General features: G+C 38.9%; 1 protein-coding gene across 1 annotated transcript in view; it reads left to right on the top strand.

Moving 5' to 3' along the window:
* Positions 1-20549, top strand: part of LOC129088981 (vertebrate ancient opsin-like) — a 50307-nt gene that overhangs the window by 9346 nt on the left and 20412 nt on the right. The gene's annotated exons all lie outside the window — the stretch shown is intronic.

Below are 20549 nucleotides of genomic sequence, written 5' to 3'. Positions count from 1 at the left end.
AACTTCGTTACCAGCAGCTGAAGGCAGCAGTTTTCAGCCATATAAATCAGCATCAGTATACTACTTGTACAGCACCAAACTGCTGACAAATAAAGTACTAGCCAGTGAACCAGATATTTGCCTCAGGAGCTGGAAAAAACTTTAAGTTAAAGGAGAGTAAATATTTGCCAAATCAACCTAAAATGCTGTAATAAGTCAGTGTTGTGTTTAAAGTTTGTTTCTACTACCCAGATTCAACATCATTTCTAAAACTGAATGTATGCACATCAACACTAACTTTTGTTGTTGAACAACTAAATCTAAAAGCTTACAGCGCTCTGTCCACTCTGTCCTTTCAGAAAAAAACCCATTTATTTTGAAAGCTGTGAACCAGTGAACCAAAACTTGCAGCTGCATTCAAACGGCTGTTTTATAGCAAAGCTAATCATGGTTGTGAACCATAAACTGTGGTTTTGTCGCACTAAAATTACCATCGGTGCTGTCGCTGTAAGTCTATAAATTCTGACTCTAGGAGCTACATTTTGATGGTTCACACCACGCATAGCATTTGGTTCACATATCTAAATGACTAGATTTATACACTTGTCATAAAGAGAGAATGCACTCACTTTGTATAAACCAATGTCCTCACAAGCTCACAGTGACGGGGAAAATATCACTTTGAAACAGTCATGATTTGAGTCGATCAACACCAACAGTTACTGCAGTAATCAATCAACTTTGGTCATTTGAACCCCTCTTCAGATAACTCACAGATTCATTCCCCACAACTCTGCATCAAATTATGGAAAAACAAGCTGCATTCATGCAAATTATGGGTTTATTCATTGAATCATTTAAACAACCAATAGCAGAGCCATCTTTAAGAAATACGTTACGATGTAAATCCAAACACACTTCTGTAACATTACAGAAATGAATATTTTTTTCCACCTGAAATGATGCATAAGTTAACAGGAGGAGTTGTAGTTGAAAGTTGAATGGATGCAAGAGAAGATAAATCCCATGTTTTAAATAGAGACGTGCCCACATTTGCAATATCATAGCTGTGTGTGAAATAAAGCCAAACATGCAAGATGACCTACTATTTTAAAGCATAGATACATGTATTTTTTAAGGCCCCTTGCCAATGTTTCTGTGTGGCTTATTATTATTTATTACAACTCTTTTACCTACAGTATAGTATTCCTCTATACACACATAAAGCCTACACATAAAACTGTAGTGCTATTTTCTGCATTAAGAATCTTACCACAGCTTAAAGTCACACATGCGCCAAATTAACATTCGCTTCTCGTTTACTTCCCCTCTATGGGAGCGAAGGCGTAAAAAAATTAGCTTTTGGTAGCGAAGAAAATAACTTTGCAAACACGTGGAGTTCAACTCTGGTGAACTTTCAGTGCGAATATCACCTCTTCCCCATGGCTGTGAACTGTAGCATGAGGAAAATGATGTTTGGTTTTTCACATAATGTCTGACTGGAAGAATATGAGGGCAGACAGTAGGAAAAAGGAGGTCTCTCTATCTCTCCAGGGAAGCCTCACATACACACACATAAATACATACACTGACACACAGTTTGCAGTTACAGGTCCCAGAGCAAGTCTTCCAGGATTACAACTCACTCAGACAGTGTGAGCATCGTGTCTTTCTCAGGTACACAATTAGTTTAGATCCTCCCGTTTTTAGCCTTGTGTACGATTTTCTTCCTTTTTCTTTATAATTTAGCATCACTTTGTTTCACTTTGTTCTTTCTCTTTTGTCCCCTCTTACACTTAATCTACTTGCTGTGTTTCCTCATCACAAAACACACACGGTTCTTTGTCTAGATTAAGCAGGAGGCGAGGGAAAGTAATAGCCTTTAGGTCTCTTTCTCTCTCTGTCATTGTGAGCCTTTACCTACCACTCTTTCTCCTCCTTTCAAACTCTCCGACACTCTGTTATACATCGAATATATGTCGGATTCAGCTGCGTTGTCCCCTTTTCATCCTTTATCTGGTCTTTTTGTACGAGTACATGTGAATCCTTTATCTTTGCTCGTTTTAATGACTGGTCGTGCTCTTCGGGTTGTTCTTCTCCCACTGACGATGCTTTGTAAAGTAAAGGCTATAGTACTCCTGTCTCATTATCTAAAAGAAGTTGAGCAATTTGTCCATAAAAATGTTAATTTCCCCTTTCTAATAATGTGCTACTCACAACCATCAGGTGAGGAAAGACACAGAGAGCAGGTCTGACACTCCTTTGAGTAGGATGTGGCTCCCTACATCATATTTGAAATTATTGGCCAACTGCACCTTTATCAGTTAACTTCATTTTAATGCTTTACCTCTGCCATGATAAAAATGTGCTCCTTGTTCAGTTAAACTATGCAACATCCTCTCCATTAAATCCTGGCTGGTGGGTTTTTAGTTAGGGCTGTACCATTTTTTTTAATGTCTATTCATTCTGTTAAAACCTGGTATTTCTTCACAGTTGCAGATTAAAAAAAACAACTAATGTTATTAGTGAACTATTTGTATAATTAGCCTGCAGTTATGGCTGTGTAGGAATGCTTCCAACTTGTGCGATTCAAACATTTCCAAGAACTCCAGTGCGTTGTTAAGTCGAAAAGTCAACATTTTTTTGAAAGAAAATAAAAAATAGATGTAATCATTCCTATCTTCAGAACTTTTTTATCTAACGAAATATTCTGCTACAATCCATATTTGTTGGTATTTAACCTTTCAAAAACAACTATTTAACTGAGGTTAAAAAAAGTGTTTGCCTACCTGCTTGCCGCACACAAAGCGATCACACACCTGTATTAACGGGGCGGCCTAGCAGCAATCAAACCTGATCTGCCAGATGGTTTGTTTCACAGGACCATCTGAGAAGCCGTCATTGGAAACTGTTTGGAATCACCTGGTCAAATTCCTTGTCTGTGTAATGTTCTTGGCAATCAACAGTTTCTGATTCTGAATCCGATTTCGATACCAGGCCCTTTCAAAAAAATATTTGGCAGGAGATTGGATGAATCATCTGTCAATCAAACTCGGTGCTTTTCTTTACTCTTCTTCAACTGAAGAAATACTCCAGTTCTGATATAACCGATGCTATTGCAGCTTCTACACTCACATCAGTTGCCACTATTGTTTTTAGAATAAACAGTTGTCTCTCTGTGTTGTCTCGGACACAAAGCCCAGTGGTAGTCGCCAGCGGCTCCTCACGGGACACTTACTAGTCAATGCTCTGGCTTACCGGATACGAACGCACTACTACAGGCCTGAAGAGATGGAATTTTGTGTGATATGTGATCTTGTGACAGCCCAAAAAATCCAGCTGCTATGCAAGGTAAGCAGTAATCCAACAGAACCAAGAGTTACATTTAATATAGGGTAGCCACAGTTAGGGTGATGAGGTCATGAAATATGCAGCAGACATTAAAATAATCCTAAATAGAAGCTATGAATGTGACATTTTGTTCAGAAACAGAAATGGACGGATAGAAGAAGCAGAGAAGACAGAGCTCATCTCTGCTTGCTTGCGCTTGTAAGTGTCTGTCAGTGTTGTCAGCTCCTTTTTTTTCCTCTGCGATAGGAAATTGAGGTCTTTATCATTGCAGGAGACAGGAGCTGCGAAAGAGGGGTTTGTCCTTTCACAGGCACTTCAGTCAGGGAAAATCTTAAAACACATGCATTTGACAGAGCTGTTCTTTGGATTATTGTTTACGCCTTTGGCCTTGAGTATACAAGCAAATTAACTCTGTGCCCCTTTGGCCAATCAATATCTCAACAACGGTGATAGTTTAATGGGATATTAAATGATCACACAAGTATTGACAGTAAAGCGTTTTGCACAATGCCATTTCCTTCACAGACACATAAAATGGATCTGAGGTAATCAAAATCAGACTGTGCGAATTTGCAACATGCCAAAATAATTTGTTCTTTACAAGGTTCAGCTATTCTACTGAAAACAACCTTCACCCTACTATTGTCAGCAGGTCATCTCGAAGAAACAGTAAAATCTGCTGACGTATTAAATAAAATGTAATCAACAAAAGCATCAATATCACCACGTCTAAAGCTTAATTTAACAAATTATACACGCAAAAGATAATTAAGTTGAATACATCAGTGACTTAAATTCTGTATCTTCTAGGAGATTTCCATAGAAACTAAATTATGCCAAACTTACAAATGTGTTCAGCTTTTGTACTCCTGTACTGCACAATTTATTGTAAAGACATATCTCGACATACTGGATTATTGCTCATTCCTCAAAGGCTTATTGATTTGTCTGCGAGTACGTATCTGCATATTGATACATACTGCATACTACATACTGTATATTAGAGGATTTAATGCGGCTTTATAGAATCTAATGAGGTGCAACATAACTTCTAAGCGACACAAATTCTGCAAATAAATGGGTAGAATTTGCACAATGGTTTACTGAACAAGTCTGAGCAGGTCACTGCTGTTTTTGTAACACCAAAAATGCACTGCAAAAACATCATGAAACACTTGGAAAAAAGGCAGTTTTTGACCACAAAGGCATATGTGGATGTCATTGGAATTGATTTCTTCTAACTTTTATATAATTTTGTATCTCACTTGATATTTCAGTTGAAATCAACATTATTAGCCCAAAATTTGATTATTTGTATTTGGTTAACTACTAATTTATTGTGTTTCTGCCAGAGGTCAGAAAGCATAATGAAATGATTGAAGTGATGACCCATGGCTTTGTATAAACTGGGTCGGGTCGAATCATGAATCATCAGAGCCATTAGATTTCATGACCCAAAGACCTTCTGTCCAGAATCTTTCCTTCAATTAGCCTTTGGTCACTTGTCTCAACATCTTTACCCTTGGTCTGAATTCATTAAATGACTCATATATCCCTGCAGATAACTTCCACATACTGTTGGCTCTGTGACACAGGGAGAAGGGGGAGAGAAACAGACTGTGACTGCCGGGGTCCTAATTTAGTGCTGGCCCTCATCTGATGCACTGACCTTGAACTGGTTATTGGGTAATTTCATTGGTCAAGAAGACTTCCAGACTTGGTATCGTATTAAAAAAAATAAAAAGGCAGGGTGTGCACTGGAGGGGGAATTAAATGCAAATTAGGTGGTGCATTTAGGATTAAGAAATTACACTTGTGCCTCCACCTACTTTTCTGGCATCCACAAAAGTACTAGGGGTGTAAACCACTAGTTTCATCATGGTACCATATTTTATTGGTTCTTAGGATACGATAACGATACGATATTTTCTGAAATCACAAAGTATATATACACAAATTAATCAACTAGTCAAATTACAGATATTAATTAGCTATGAACTATTCTGATAAACAAAATAAAAACGATATTTAAATGGACATTTCAGAGACTAAACTATTAATTGCTTGGATGAGCATATAATTGGCAGATTATAATGAAGATAAAAACTTCAGCCAAAATGAATGCTGTCTAATACCTGCTAACACCTTCATAAAAGGTTAAAATGTTACATTTTGGTTTAAACAGTTTTAGAGGAAGTGTTAATTGAACTATATGATCATTGTGGAGGCTGCAGTATGAGGCGCTGGTGAATTGTATTTCAATATACTGAGGAGCGCTTTCAATATTTTGTCCACTCATCAGTAGACTGAATTGTATTTCAATATAACTACTAGTCACCAGAAGTCATAAGTGCATCTCCTTTCTTAAACAAGCATCTTAAAGCATAAACCAGAGCAAAAGTATAGTGCAGAGGCAAAATACTACGAAAACAATAATTGCAACAGACTAATACGAATACAATAAGTGCTACAAACTACTACGAATAGGATAAGTGCAGTAAACGAATACGAATACAATAAGTGCAGCGAACTGATACGAATACAGTAAGTGCAACAACTAATACGAATGCAATAAGTGCTACGAGGACTAAATATTAGGGACACCTCTTAGTATTACACAGGAAGGGTTTATGGTAGAGCTCTTGTATGAGACTGCATCAGTTTAGCAAGGTGTCTTAGAAACTGGCACCTAAGTGCGTCTTTGTGCCTTTTCGACAGGGAGTGAGATCTGAGGCACGTGACAGCATGAACATCAGCATAAGTAACAAACCTGCTCCTCTACATGTTTATCTAGAGGACACACTACTGTCTACACCGTTTCCAACATTTCACAAAGAGTGATGTGTTCTTCGCAGATTCTCTCATTTACATTTTTTTTTTACTTTGAGGAGGAATAAATTACCTAATCTCCACAATAAAAAAGATTGTCAAAACTCCAGTAAAAACATCGTAAATCCAGTATAATACCAGCTCTGTCTCTCTGATAAAATATTACAAAAATAATCTGCTGCTCATGTCTAAATGTGCCGCTAGAACAGATTATTGTTTGTGTTTATTTCTTTGTTCACGTTAGGGACCCTGATGTTCTAAATCACAATTCATTTTTTTACTAAAACGCACCACATACACACACACACACACACAAACACAAACACAGACAACAGAAACATGACAGAACCGAGAAGGAGATACAGCTGTGAAAATACTTCTTAGCAACCCTTGGGATGAAAGAATTGCTTGCTTGATACGAGCTCGGTGGGCGATTGGCGAGATGCTGGAGGGTACAGCTGCTGCTCTGCAGAGGAGGCTGCACGCTTAAAACACAAATTAGTTCTCAGTCAGACTGGCTGCAGGATGAAGCCCTTGCTCTCTTTGTATTACACGTGCCTTGTCTTTGCTCATTGTCTTGCTGGGTCCTTGATTTTTTACTTGTTTTTCTTCTTCTCTACATTCCCTTTGCCCTCTTAGCATCCATCTCCCATTTCCCTATTTTGACAAATCTTTGGACTATTATGCTAATCTTGCTTGTGTGTGTTCTTCATTCTCACTCATATCTCCACACATTTTCATTCTGATTGTCCATATCAGGGGCTTATTATTCTGAATCTGTGCGCAACACACACATACACAGTAAGATGGCTGATTTCACTGTCTGCAGTGACTACTTCAATCTATTTAATTTGCCTTTTCACTCTTTTCTAACCGTTCTTCCTCTCATTCTCCTTCTCCCAGCTCTCTGTGTGCCCTCTTCCTATATTCAATCCCCTTCACTTTGCCATCATCATCAGTCTTTTTCCCCTTGGTTGTCTCGGTTGCCATTATTGCTTGCATCCCATCTCCACCCCCCAATCACATCTCCAAAATGCATACCAAAAAGGGCCGTTTTTGAACAACAATGAGAAAGATTTTGACATCTGAGAGCAACTACTTATTTGTGCATATGAAACAAGCAACACACAATGAGGTGGAAAGCCTCTGTTTTGAATAATATGTATATCCTCAAATGCTACATTTGGTCATGGGTTCCCACCTGAAACAAAAGCTGAATATCCAGTAGAGGTATCTTTTCTTCTAGGCTACAGAGCAAAGAAACCAAACCACCAGTGAGTGTTAGATTTAATAAAACTAAATTCATCTTTCACTGTACATGTAATTTTATATCATGGTAACTGTGTTTATTTATTACTAATGAGTACTTGTTTTGGAAATTCAATAGTTTTAAAATAAACCCTTCCTCATCAAATTTGACTATGTTTCATAGAAAAAAAAGCCTCACATGAGACACCAATTGAGGTGAAAACAAAAGACAGAAACCAGTTAAATTATATTTCTTCAAAATGGAAGAGTAAAGGTTCCTGAGAACAATATTAAAAATGGAATAAATACCAGTCTGACTTCCAAAAATTCCAAAACAGAGCAGCGCATTTCAGGTACCTGAGGATCCCTGACATCCGCCAACCCTTCACTTCCAATCTGAAAGCCCACGCAGCCTGCACTTACATACAAGCTGTGAAACTCCATCGACCCTGTTGATGACGTCATGGAAGTGCATCTCCTCAAAATGATGGTCAAAAGTGCAGCCAACCTTCAAAATATATTAGAGAATGATTAAATGTAGTGGGAGGGCTGCATAACCTGGATGTGCTCATCATCAACTGCAGCACCGTTTTATATGTTTAAAGCAGTTCAAGGTGGTCATCGATTATGTGGCATTAAAACCCAGAGGCGCCTTTGTGATCAGCCGATGTTTGATGACGTATCACAGTAGCTCTCGTGTGGCTCAACGGGTCAGTTATAGAGTCCTTATAGATAAGAACAGCTCCAGAGTCAGACCACAGCTCTTACACAGAGGTTATTGAGTTCAGACCACTCTGCCCAAACCCCAAAGCCACCAGCGTTAATATTTTGGAAACCCAGGAGCAAGCCTCTGACCATTTTAAACATTAATCAGGTCCAACCTAGATGTATTTAATTATGTCATTAACTTTTTGTGTTCTATCACCAGATGTTTCATTTAAATCTTAGTTAGGTATATATCAAAGGAAAGGTATGAAGGAATTTCATCTAATTGCATGTCATGTTTGCCGTGTATTTACTCCAGACAAAACCACAAATATCAAAATGTGCGAAAGTGTGTTGCACTCCACTCACACTAATTTACACTGAAAGTATGTGCTGCCTTTTTGTGTGCAGGCCTTTCAAAGAAAGGTTAAACTTAACTCCTTCAGAGTTGCAAGAACCCTCTTAAAGCTGGCAGGAGGATGTATCATTAGTTTTATTCATTATTGAGATGTGCTCATTTGATGCCAGCCCTAGAACCACTTCTTTTACATAATTTATTAAAACTGGAAATCGGAAAGAGCTTGTGGCTGCCAGAATAACAATATATTTAGAGAGCTGGATAGTACGATGGAGGGTTATTTAAGCGGTGATATTAAATTGTAAAAGTAATACCAAGTGAATGTCCCACCATAAAAACAGAATATAAAATAAAAACTACAAAGTTATGCATCATTTTCCCTTTACAAAGCATGCAAAAGCAATAATAGAGAAAATATGAATATAAGTAGAAACATCCTTCAGGACAGCATTGTACTACATAGTCAAATACTACTAGGAAATGCAAAACAAACAAATTGAGGGATAATTATGTTAAATAGCCTTCCTCGTAGCACTTATTGCATTCGTATTAGTTTGTTTCATTTATTGCATTCATATTAGTTGTTACATTACATTACATTACAGTCATTTAGCAGACGCTTTTATCCAAAGCGACTTACAGGAAGTGTATTCAACATAGGTATTCAAGAGAACTACTAGTCACCAGAAGTCATAAGTGCATCTCCTTTCTTAAACAAGCATCTTAAAGCATAAACCAGAGCAAAAGTATAGTGCAGAGGCAAATTACTACGAAAACAATAATTGCAACAGACTAATACGAATATAATAAGTGCAGCGAACTGATACGAATACAGTAAGTGCAACAACTAATACGATGCACTTATTGTATTCGTATCAGTTCGCTGCACTTATTGTATTCGTATTCGTTTACTGCACTTATCCTATTCGTATTAGTTTGTAGCACTTATTGTATTCGTATTAGTCTGTTGCAATTATTGTTTTCGTAGTAATTTGCTTCTGCACTGTACTTTTGCTCTGGTTTATGCTTTAAGATGCTTGTTTAAGAAAGGAGATGCACTTATGACTTCTGGTGACTAGTAGTTCTCTTGAATACCTATGTTGAATACACTTCCTGTAAGTCGCTTTGGATAAAAGCGTCTGCTAAATGACTGTAATGTAATGTAATGTAAAACAAGATTATGTTGCATTGTTAGACACTAAAAACAAACATCTCAGAAGCACAAAACATAAAAGAATGCAGAATATGTAAAATATATAAGTTAGTCTGACACAGCTAAACAACAATAAAAGACATGCATGCAGGTAGCTGAGGGTTGACTGGCAAATTCAAGACAGACAGACAGGTGGACAACAGAGAGCGAGGGAAAGTTCAGCATGGACAGATTGAGGAAGTAAGGTGCTGTTACGTTCTAGTGTTGACAGAGCGTGTTACCAAATTAACCTTTTCTTTGAATTAACTTCAAAGGAACTGTATGTGTCTAGTTCTCTAATGGTCACTGGGATGGAGTTCCATTCTAGTGCAGCCTTTACAGAAAATGCAGACTGACTGAAAAGGTTCATAAATAACAATAAGTGAGAATTACATTTGTGGTGATTAAACCATATCTAGACCTATGCATACATATTTTTTTACATACAGACCACTGGATTTCATTACACCGGATACTATCTCTCACATAGACACAAGTTGCTGACTTTGCATGTTTCTTCAGACAATTGTGAAGGAGAGGATAAATGAATGACACGGCTAAAGCATGTTTCCCATGGCTTGATTTGTATCTTGGCTTGACAGATCGTCATTGTTTGCGTATTTCTTTCCACCACTATAAAAGTTTAGGGGTGGGTTGATGACCACAGTTTTCCAAAATAAAGTTATGTTTGCAGGTCTTAAAAAGTCAAAAAGCAATCCATAGACTAAGAGAGCTGTGAGTGCTCCTGCTCCGACTGCCGCCATCGTTCTGTCAGCAAAATCAACCTGATATACTGTGAGACCGTCTGTAACTTGCCTACACTGTGAAAGTTTTGAGGAAAAGCTACTTTATTGACCCATGAATCTCAAATGTCCATATTGTTTTAAATGAAACAAAGGCATTCCGGTGTGCATTATTGACCCAGTAACGTTGGTTACGTATTGTAACTCAGGATTCTATGAATATAGGCATAGCCCTCTAGGAGCTATTTTGTTCATGCCTTGTGTCCTGCATGTGCCTCTGTTATGTCTGCACTTGCAACATATACAGGTTGTGCAACTATAGTTCTGCTCCCAATTTAGATCAGCGTTTCTTCAGCATTTCATGAAAAAGCGCCATGCCGGTGGGTAAATGATGCTGAGAAGGAGAAAGTCAGTGCAGCAGGGTTCCTGGCAGCCTTGGGGACAGAGAAAGCCACACACTCAGGGCTTAGCATCCCTCGTAATCAGCCTCAAGTAGTCCCAACGGGGAGGAAGAAGAGCCCGGAAGAGAACCTCCTATGGAAAGAGTTGAGTCAGCAGACTCCCCTTAATAGTGGTCTTCATCCTTGATGTCTTGGGAAATCGCTGGTGAAGATGTCCAGCTCATTGGCTGTTCAGGTATCCTGACGGTCTTCCCATTTGCCGTCCCCGCAACCTTCAACACACAAAGCGCCCTGAAAGCCTCCTCCTGTCTTGGCAGCTCCTCCATAGGCAAAGAACTGGCAAGCGGCTGCAGGTAAGAGCTTGTTGACCGCTCAACACTAAAGTAAAAATTGAAAAAGAGCTATGGTATGTCGAACAGAGTTTATATGTTGCAATTGCTGACATAAGAGAGGCCTGTGCAGGGCACAAGGACGGCAAAAAAAATCTTCACGAATGTGCATGTGCACGGGATGAACCCGATAGCCTCTAAGTGTGCGAAGCCTATACGAAAAAGAACTTAAACCACATCTATAGGCAAACATTATTAAATTATTCATTGTTGCCATGTTAATTATTGATATTTGAGTCATAGCCCTCTGTTAGGAGTTTTGATGGCTCTCATCAAAATGTGATATACTGTACAGAAAATACGCATCTCCTAATTCCCATTGCATTTGCTTCCAGAGCAATCTGGGCCAGAAAGATCTGAAAATATCAACCCCAGTTTTTCCACTTGTAAGCTTTCATGTTGGCATCCCAAGAGGAAATCAAATGCAGGCATCAAAGTTACTTAAAAACTGTAAGCCACATGAGGAAAATACTCAAAACATAGCTAGTTGTCATAGAATGCAAAGTGTGGCTGACTCGTACAACTAAGTAGAGCTCTACCATGTCAGCCGAGTCTTCTTGAGTCAAATGTTCTAGTCTGATTCTGCAGGACATTTCATTCAGAGCCAAGGAAGGTGTGTGTCATTAATCCTTTTTAACTCTATAAACCAGTGAGTGATTTTCACCCTTACCATATTTAGGTTCACCCTCTTAAATATGACTTGGTCAACTGATATATTTTCTCTCTAATGGATTTGAAAAGGCTGCCAGAACATAACAGTTAACACGTTTTCAGAGTGCAATAGATTTAACTGAAAGCTTCAAACAATACAAAGCAGTGTTCATTTTGTGAACAAAATCCATGATGACATATATTTGTTGCCAACCTTTTTTTTCCATGTCAAGACAAGACTAATATAAATAAAGAGTAACCTTTGCTAATGAGAACTACAGCAAAGTGTGTCAGATAACAAATAAAAAAAACAAGAGTTTGGAAAGACCATGAAATCTTTCAGGCAATAAGCTGGCGTTCATAAAAGTAAAGGTAATGTAACAATACAAAGCGCTGTGGATATAATATAAACATTACTTTCAGTCAGCTATATTTCATGTTGGAAGGAATGAGTAAGTTGTAGGATTAATATCAACAGTGAACCACGTAAATATTCCTCTAAATGTTCCCTTTATGTAACAAGTTAAAAAGTAAGGGTATATACTGTAGGTTGTGGTAGTAAATGGACGTGTGGCATATCTTGTTTTAAAGCGTAAGACCTGAGTTTTTGGACAGTCACAGAGCGTCAATTGGTGTTGAATTTAATGTTGAAGCTCTGAATTGGGACACAGCTTAAGGCTGCCTTAATATAGCAAGTCTGAAAATGCCTGATGTGATCTGATTAAATCAAAACATTATACTCCATTTTCTTGTGTAGCTCCCAAGAAGAGCAAAGGGCACACTGTCTGGAAAAACAGTCAACGTTCTGTCTGTTTAAGATGATGTGTTGTGTCTCGTTATGAAGCGATCTTTGGTTGAACCTAAAATGAGACCAAATTTTTAATTAGTTTGATTTAAGGAATTAATTAAATATAGATGATAACAAACATCAGGTTCTCGTGTGTGTTTGTGTGAAAAGGGACTGATCTGTATACGGCAGCCATTGTTTCTCTCTTTGCTCACATCCTGGGCCATCCGTCTGTCCTGACCCAATAAGCAATGGCCTAATTGGGGTATTTGGATGTGAAACAGCCTCTCATCTGGCACTGTCAGCCTCTGCAGCCATCTGTCTGTCGGATGTAGCAGCATTTCTCTGTTGGCTGATGAACAGCGTTGTGTTCCTTGAAACCATATTTTACAGGACGCAGGTTTATTGAGGACGGATGCCCGCTGTTAGTGTGTGAGTGCTTGCCTTGGCTTCGCCCCGTCTGTGTTCCTCCTAAGGATATTAATCTAACACACCTCTTGAGGATTCTGTATTGGAAATGGGGCAGTGCCCGGAGATATATAACTGCTTTGAGCTTAGCTACTGCCCTATTTTCATGTGTTGACTTGTTCCCAAGCCCTTTTACATGTTGTATGCTTAAAGAATTATGACTTTTGCTGGAGATTTACTATTTCTAACGAATTATTATTTCAAGCTCTGTAATTTGCCCTCTGCTTTCGAAGTCTCTTGAAACCAAATTTTCTTCCTCTGCGTAACATTTCAGTGTGCCACTTTATTTTTTACTCAGTAATTGCTCCTCCTTTTCTCCAATTTATACATCCTTGAGGTAAGTTGTATGTGGTTTAGCTACTTTGTACTTGGCAGCAAGGATAGCTAATTTGCTGCTGAAATATCTGGGGATCATATTCACAAACAGTCTGAGTCTTAAAGTAGCTCTTAACTGCATGAGTTATAAAAAACGAAATGAAAGGCGAGTCAGTTGTAACTCCTTGGGTTTTGGTCTTAGAGGATTTCCCAAAGCATTTCAGCTCTAAAACTCCCAGCTCCTAAGTCTGACAGAAGTTAAATGGGGTTCAGAGGACTCCTAGGTCACCAAGATGTGCTTCGTGTAGCGCCTGCCTTGGGTCAGCCTTTTGGAAAATCCAGAGATAAAGCACTCCTGTGTACTGATGAATATTTCATTTCACATTAACTGACACAGCTAGGTCACCTTTCCACTGATATCTAGCAGGAAAGTCTAGCTGGGCCCCTCCTGTAGTTTTGGAGTCCAATCAGTTTCATAAGTAAGAGTTGCTTTAAGGAGCTTTGTTTATACATCTTTAGAGGAAACTATAAGTACTGCTTAACTCCATTTAGGAGGACTCTCAGTGTAAGACAAGATACTGCGTGAATACGGCCCTAAAGATCTACCTTACAGCAAGTCTACAGCATAATTAAACTTTAATGATTGTCCACTTTTTTTCCCACTCTTTGCAAGTTGTACCACATGATTGATCATGACCAAGTGGTACAGGAGCAGGGTTTAGCATAACCCAAAAGAGGAACATGTAGGGTCGCTTTTGCAGTAGAGAGGGCATTAAATTAAAATACACCATTGGAACAATGAAAATCTTGTTTAACCCTCAAGCTGGAGAATATGCAAATATTCACATCTCTGGTATTGCACCTTGGCTAATTGCTTTTTTTCTCCACCATATCAGATACAAAATTCATAAAGATAATTAATTTGCTGTTGGAATGTTAAACTGGAGCCATACTGGGACAATCAATACTATTCATACTGAATGTGTTTATAATCATATGGAGGAGAATCCTCCTGGTAAGGTGTGTGTGTGTGTGTGTGTGTGTGTGTGTGTGTGTGTGTGTGTGTGTGTGTGTGTGTGTGTGTGTGTGTGTGTGTGTGTGTGTGTGTGTGTGTGTTTTTATGGCAGATCCAGGACACACTGAGTTATGAGTTGTTAGCCCCTGCAGTTAAATGATGAAACACAAATGCATAATAAAACAGTCTTACTATGAATCTGTGTGTGTATGGGTTTGAATACACACAGTTTACAGCATATGGTACATGGAAGTCTCTCCACTGCAGATTTACTCATGTAAGAATGCTCATGTAAATAATGTCTGCTTGCTTTTCAAAGTCTGAGAGAATACAATTGATAGTAGAACAGTAAAGTCTGAGGAATATCTGATGTCACCAGGATGCTGCTGAATTGCATTATGAGGATTGTAGGTGTCCAGTATTTTCTGAGCTTGACCCAAACTACAGATGTGGATATCAGGATTGTGAATATTCTTTTTTTATTGTGTCTCTTGTGAGCTCCCCAAAGTAATAATAGTGCAATGCTAAATCCCGGGAGTGTCCACTTTATATTCTGCTATGTTGTATTACTACACATAGAGTATATTCTACTCTAATATACTGGTAATGTAAATCCTAATAGAATAATTGTCCTTCTGCTTTTTAAGTTATGCTCTCATTACACTGGAAGCAGTGTGTAAATTGAGTGTTAAATGGCCCAATAATGTAAAAATTTCCTGAAAGTGTAATAACATCTGAATTGTATTAAAATTTGCCCTTAACCCGATTGAAAACGTAATACAACTCAACTATGTTATGACTTGATATTAATGTAATAAAACGTCCTGACTGATAATGTAATGTAACATCTTTACCAATAATGTAATACCCTAGTGGAAATTTACTACATTAAATCTGTTCCGGTCACATTAATACACCCCTGGTGATTTATTTCCTGATAAGGCAAAGTTAGCATCACTTTGCATTGAGAATGATTCTGTCAAATGTTAAGTGCCTGTCTAAACAATAAGGCCTGTCAAAACAGTTAGGCTCATTTGAAAAATAATAATTGTTAAATAGGCTATTGCAATTCTGCACCAGTAAGTACCATAATTAAATGAATAGCATATTCCACAATTATTATTTTTCAAATGAGCCTTATTGTTTTGGCAGGCGCCCTGCAGTTGCTTGCCAAAACAATTAGGCTGTGCGCTCACATACATTTTAAAGAATCTTTCTCAACAAAAAGTGATGCTAACTTTGTCTTATAAGGAATTAAATCACCCGGGGTGTAAAAAGTACAGAGAAATGATATTCAAGCTAAAGCAGTTTTTGAGCAGGCCCCTCTTTAAAACTAGAATATCTGTGATTGGATCTCTGATCATAATCTGTTGGGGTGCAATTTGGTTAAAGTCAAAAAGAATGCACTAAAGTATTCACGTCAACTTTTTTCTTCATCTGAAATTTGATTTGAAACCCCTTTTTGAATGCAGAAATTCCATAAGCTCAGCAGACACAAAGGATTCAATAAGGATCACTTTCAACATAGATGAAAAAGAACATTTCTTAGAGATTGAATCGACTGTTTTGCCTGATCGATGCCTTGTGTCATGTTAGCCATCTTCTGCAGCTTTCCTCATCTTCTGATGATGTCTTATCTAGGATCCACCCTGGTCTAATGGAAAATACTAGCACAAAGACCAATCAACATGGGTATGGGCTCATTCACTTCTGATTGATAGGGATTTTGGTTTAATTGATCTTTGCCTGATAACAAAGAACCACATGCCATCTGTTGTAAATTTTGCCTTGTGTTTACATTCCCAAACAAGAAATCAGTTTCAAATGGAAGCTTTTTCGGTAGTATAACACGACACTAATAGTAATACTGTATACTTGAAATGTAACATTTCAGGGGAAGAAAAACAAACACTTTTTTGTACACTATTACATTATCTGTCAAAATGTTTGGCATCATCAAGTTTGAAAAAAAAAAGGGCTAACTGAAAGCTATTACATCATCAGTGAAAATGTTATTACAATATCAGCCAGGACATTTCATATCATTATTGGTCAAGTTATTACATTATTGGATTTTATTATATTTTTGATTGCGATAAATGCGAATCAATTTCAGACGTTATTACATTTTCAGGAATATATCATTGAATTAGACTCCTGGAAAGATCACTGAGGTCATTTAGTCTTCTCTGTTTGCTAAGTGCTGCCAATCTTCTCTGTGTTGTGCGTCTTTGGCAATTTATGTGTGAAAAAAAAAGGAACAAATCTTCAAAAGACGCCTCTGCAGAGGAAACTTGAACTTTGCAGGGAACCTTCCTTATATGTTCCTCACTGATGCCAGTTTTCTCATTTACACATTTCACACCTCCTTTGTATCGCAGGTACCAACATTTAAGGTGCAAACTGTAAAAGGAGGCTTGGTGCAATTTAAGGCACTAACTGTTGATCAATTTCACTAGTTTATCCAATTAACCATTTAGGCTCTGATCTGAGTGTGTCCAGATGATCAGATGCATAGTTTAAAATCTGTCTATTTGGGACTTTATATGCTTGTGTCAGTCTGCCTGTGTTTGATTGAGCCAACCAGCTATCAGGTTTAACTCAAACCCATTAAATGAGGAGAGGAACTGGAATATTGTTTTTCCAGCAGAGCCTGTCACACAAATACATGTCTACAAAGGGCTAAATTTAGTTCAGTGAAGTGACATTTTCCCCATACATTTTCACTTTATATCAAATTGAAATCCTGGCTGGGTTAATTTCTGGCGAGATTCATACTGAATATTTTGGAATGTTATCCAAAATATGTCACTTGTGTTTGCCAAAAGCTGGCATGTGTACGGGCTGCTATGAACTCATCTTTGACAACTTGACCAACGGATACATTTAATTTGGTTCTCTGTAATTGGTGAACTCTATAAGGACTTCTGACATCGGATAAAAAACATTGGTCTCCTGATTTTTTTCCCCCTCTTGAATCTTGAGTCCCTTTACAGCTCCAGGACGAAGAATCTTCAGATGTTATCAAAAGCAATCTATCAGAAAAAAAGCCCTTAAGGTTTACAGTTCAACAAGTCCATTCCACCGCACGGCTCCCCTCTCCCTAAGGTACTCAGTGTTCTTATTCCAAATGAAAATGAATGTCCCAGCACTCCATATCAGTGTACCCAAACACACACTCACCTGCACCAACCTTGCATTCACAACATCCACTCCTGAATTCCCCCAGCAGCCTGACAGAGCCTCACCCTCAATTTGATAACTGATTCCCTCCCTTACAAGTTGTTTGTCTGTAGAAAGCAGCCTATAATGCTTATTCCCCAGCGCTCGACAGATTTGCTTGACTCTCCCTCATTCAATCAAAGTTACAATCATGCTGCTTTTTCTTCGCGACCTTGCAGACAGCGCGATGTGGCGGCGAGGGGGGAGGGGATGGGGAAGGTGGAGGTAAGGCACTCGGGGATATGGAAAGGTTGGTAGGAGGGGGGACAGTGAGCGTTTGTAAGGCGACCCAGCGGACCGTGGCGGATTCTTGCTGAGAGAGGCCCTTTGAACAGAGACAGGCAGGCGTAGTGTTTGGCAGGCCACAGGAGGCTGGTGGTATACAGGACTAATGCGGCAGACTAGAATCCTGTGATCAATCATGTTTAGTGGCCAACAACTGCGCTGGCAGAACACCCAGGCCGACTCAGGAGCTGGAATGCTGAGGCAAAAACAAGCCAGTCGAAAGTGCTGTGCCTATGTCTTTTCCCCTTCTGGGCGATGTGTGTTTGAGTGTGTGTGCCTTATGACTATTTATCTAGGTGCCCAGGTGTGGGTTAAAGTATAAAAACCCTGTCTTTGAGTTGACTGCCTTATGTTTGTTTTTACATCTGGGTGACTATTTTGATAAAAAAAATAAAGTTTTTGAGACTGCATTTGCATGCAGAGTGTATTTTTGTACAGTGTGTGTGTGTATATCTGTGTGTTTGTCAGCAAACTCCAAAGCACCGTCAGCAAAGAGACTGGAGTTGTGTACAGCCGATTGGCTTCAAGATCCATTTCCCCCTCTCTCAACCACTTCAAGTGAGTAATTTCAGAGGAGAGATGTCACTCTTTCAATCGCTGACATGTTTTAATGTGACTCTCTGCATTAGTTGAGCATCTTGTCTCGGTGACTGCACTTTAGATGATGGAAGGGTGAAGAGTGAGATCCGATTGGTGAGGATGTAGCTTTCTGAGGCGTTCATGTTCTGGTGCCAGGATCCGACTTAGCTTTTGATATTGTGTTGCACATTCAGCTGTCACAGCCCCGCCGATGGGAGAAAAATCATAAAGAGGAACCTTTCAAACGAACACCAACAAAGTTTTGCTTTTTAAACTTGTGAATATTCAGCAATTATGGCGACGCCTGAAAAAAAAAAATCCCCTTTTATTACATTTACAATCCCTTCAGGTCTTTTAAAGCCCTGGCATTCAGTCAGAAGCCAGATGTTAGGGGTGTTTTGATAGCGACACATATAGTGCTTGTGTTTAATAAATGATCATATAAAGAAGTCAGTTATAAGGAATCAGTTTTTATGAGGGTGAGTGAGCTATGGATTTAGAAGTTTGGCAGTTTCCACCTCATTAAAATAACTTTATGAGAGAGTTGCCAGCAACAGATCATATATCTCCTATTTTGTTCCTCTCCACATAACTTTAGTCACATTCAACAGTCACAAGATTAGTTTTTTGCTCGCAGCTTTTCAAGGTTAGATGCAGCTGACTTAAAGGCAGAAAATTAGTAAACGTTTCAGTAAAAGATAGAAGGAGATTAAGAGTCAGAATTGACAGTAAATGCACTCAAAAAGTTACTTCTAATCTTTCTTTCTTGGTTAAGGTAATAAAGTGTTCCAAAGCTGTTCTATCCCACCTCTCCCCAGTGTGGATGGTGCATTCACGCAAAAGATTCTCCTGTTGTAATAGATATAGGCCTGTCACAATGACTCATTTTATTAGACGATATATTGTCCCAGAAACAAATGTGATACACAATATTATTGTCATTTTAAGACTCTTTTTGCCACTGTATTATAGTATATCATAACCCTTTAAAAGAGCAATGAGTTTTTCAACTTTTCAATCAAACTCCCACTGGCCAAAATGAGGAAAGAAAGACAAAAGTGGGGGGGGACTTAAATTTCTCTGCTGATTGCCATTGACTACTGGACTAACAGGAATCTCCATCAACAGCAATCTGTTTTCAATCTACCTGCATGTAGCTCTTCCCTATATGCCTCCATTTACAATCTCCCACCTCTCTTCTCTCATTTCTCTCTGCAGAGTCAGTCCCACTCCTTCCTCCTGTACACTTTCACTTCTCACACAACCTCTAGCCGCTATATCTGAATCTCTCCCCTCCCCCTCCATCCTCACCTGTCTGTTCTCACCCCCATGTCTGGCTCATACCGCCTGCTTTCTGTTGCATCGCCACCACCACCGCCATCCCCAATCTCACAGTGTCACAGCCAGTGTCTGGTGCCGCTGCATTCGGGAAGGAGGGCAGGCAGCAGCTGGGGAAGGCACAGGAGTTACCTACTGCCTCCAGCCTCCCAGGGCTGAGGTGATTTTTAGCAGCTGGTCTGGCAATCGTCCACTACATCCATGTAATCCGGTTAGACTACCAATCGAGTTATTATGTGGATAAATTAAGAATGCTAAAGTGCTTGGGGGGAAGGGGGGTTGGGTGCATCTGGTGTGATGGTGGTGTAAAATCTGAGTTAGCGTTGTTATTGACAATTTCTTTCTGTTATGTGTGTAACTCACTGACTAAGAAGCAATAGATATTAGTGAATGACCAAAAAGAAAGAAAAACAGAGTTGGAAATAGCCAGACAAGAGACTCTTTACCTGAACATCTGGACTTAGACTGAACTGTTTGTCTGATAACAAAGCAGAAATAAAGTAGAGTATTGTAGGGTGTGTAGAAAGAAAGTCGAGTACATGGTGACTCTACAGTTCTTGACTGACCAGTTTCTGAAACATAAACAGTAAAGAGTTGTGTTCTGATTTATTTCTGCCTTACCTGAGCACTGCTGTCAGTCTGTCTCCTCCATCCACCTGCAGACCGATTTTATGTGTGTTTGGAACATGCTGGA

This window comes from Anoplopoma fimbria, chromosome 3 (assembly GCF_027596085.1).
Source record: "Anoplopoma fimbria isolate UVic2021 breed Golden Eagle Sablefish chromosome 3, Afim_UVic_2022, whole genome shotgun sequence".
NCBI classification, from domain to species: Eukaryota; Metazoa; Chordata; class Actinopteri; order Perciformes; family Anoplopomatidae; genus Anoplopoma; species Anoplopoma fimbria.
This window is presented reverse-complemented; position numbering and strand designations above follow the sequence as displayed.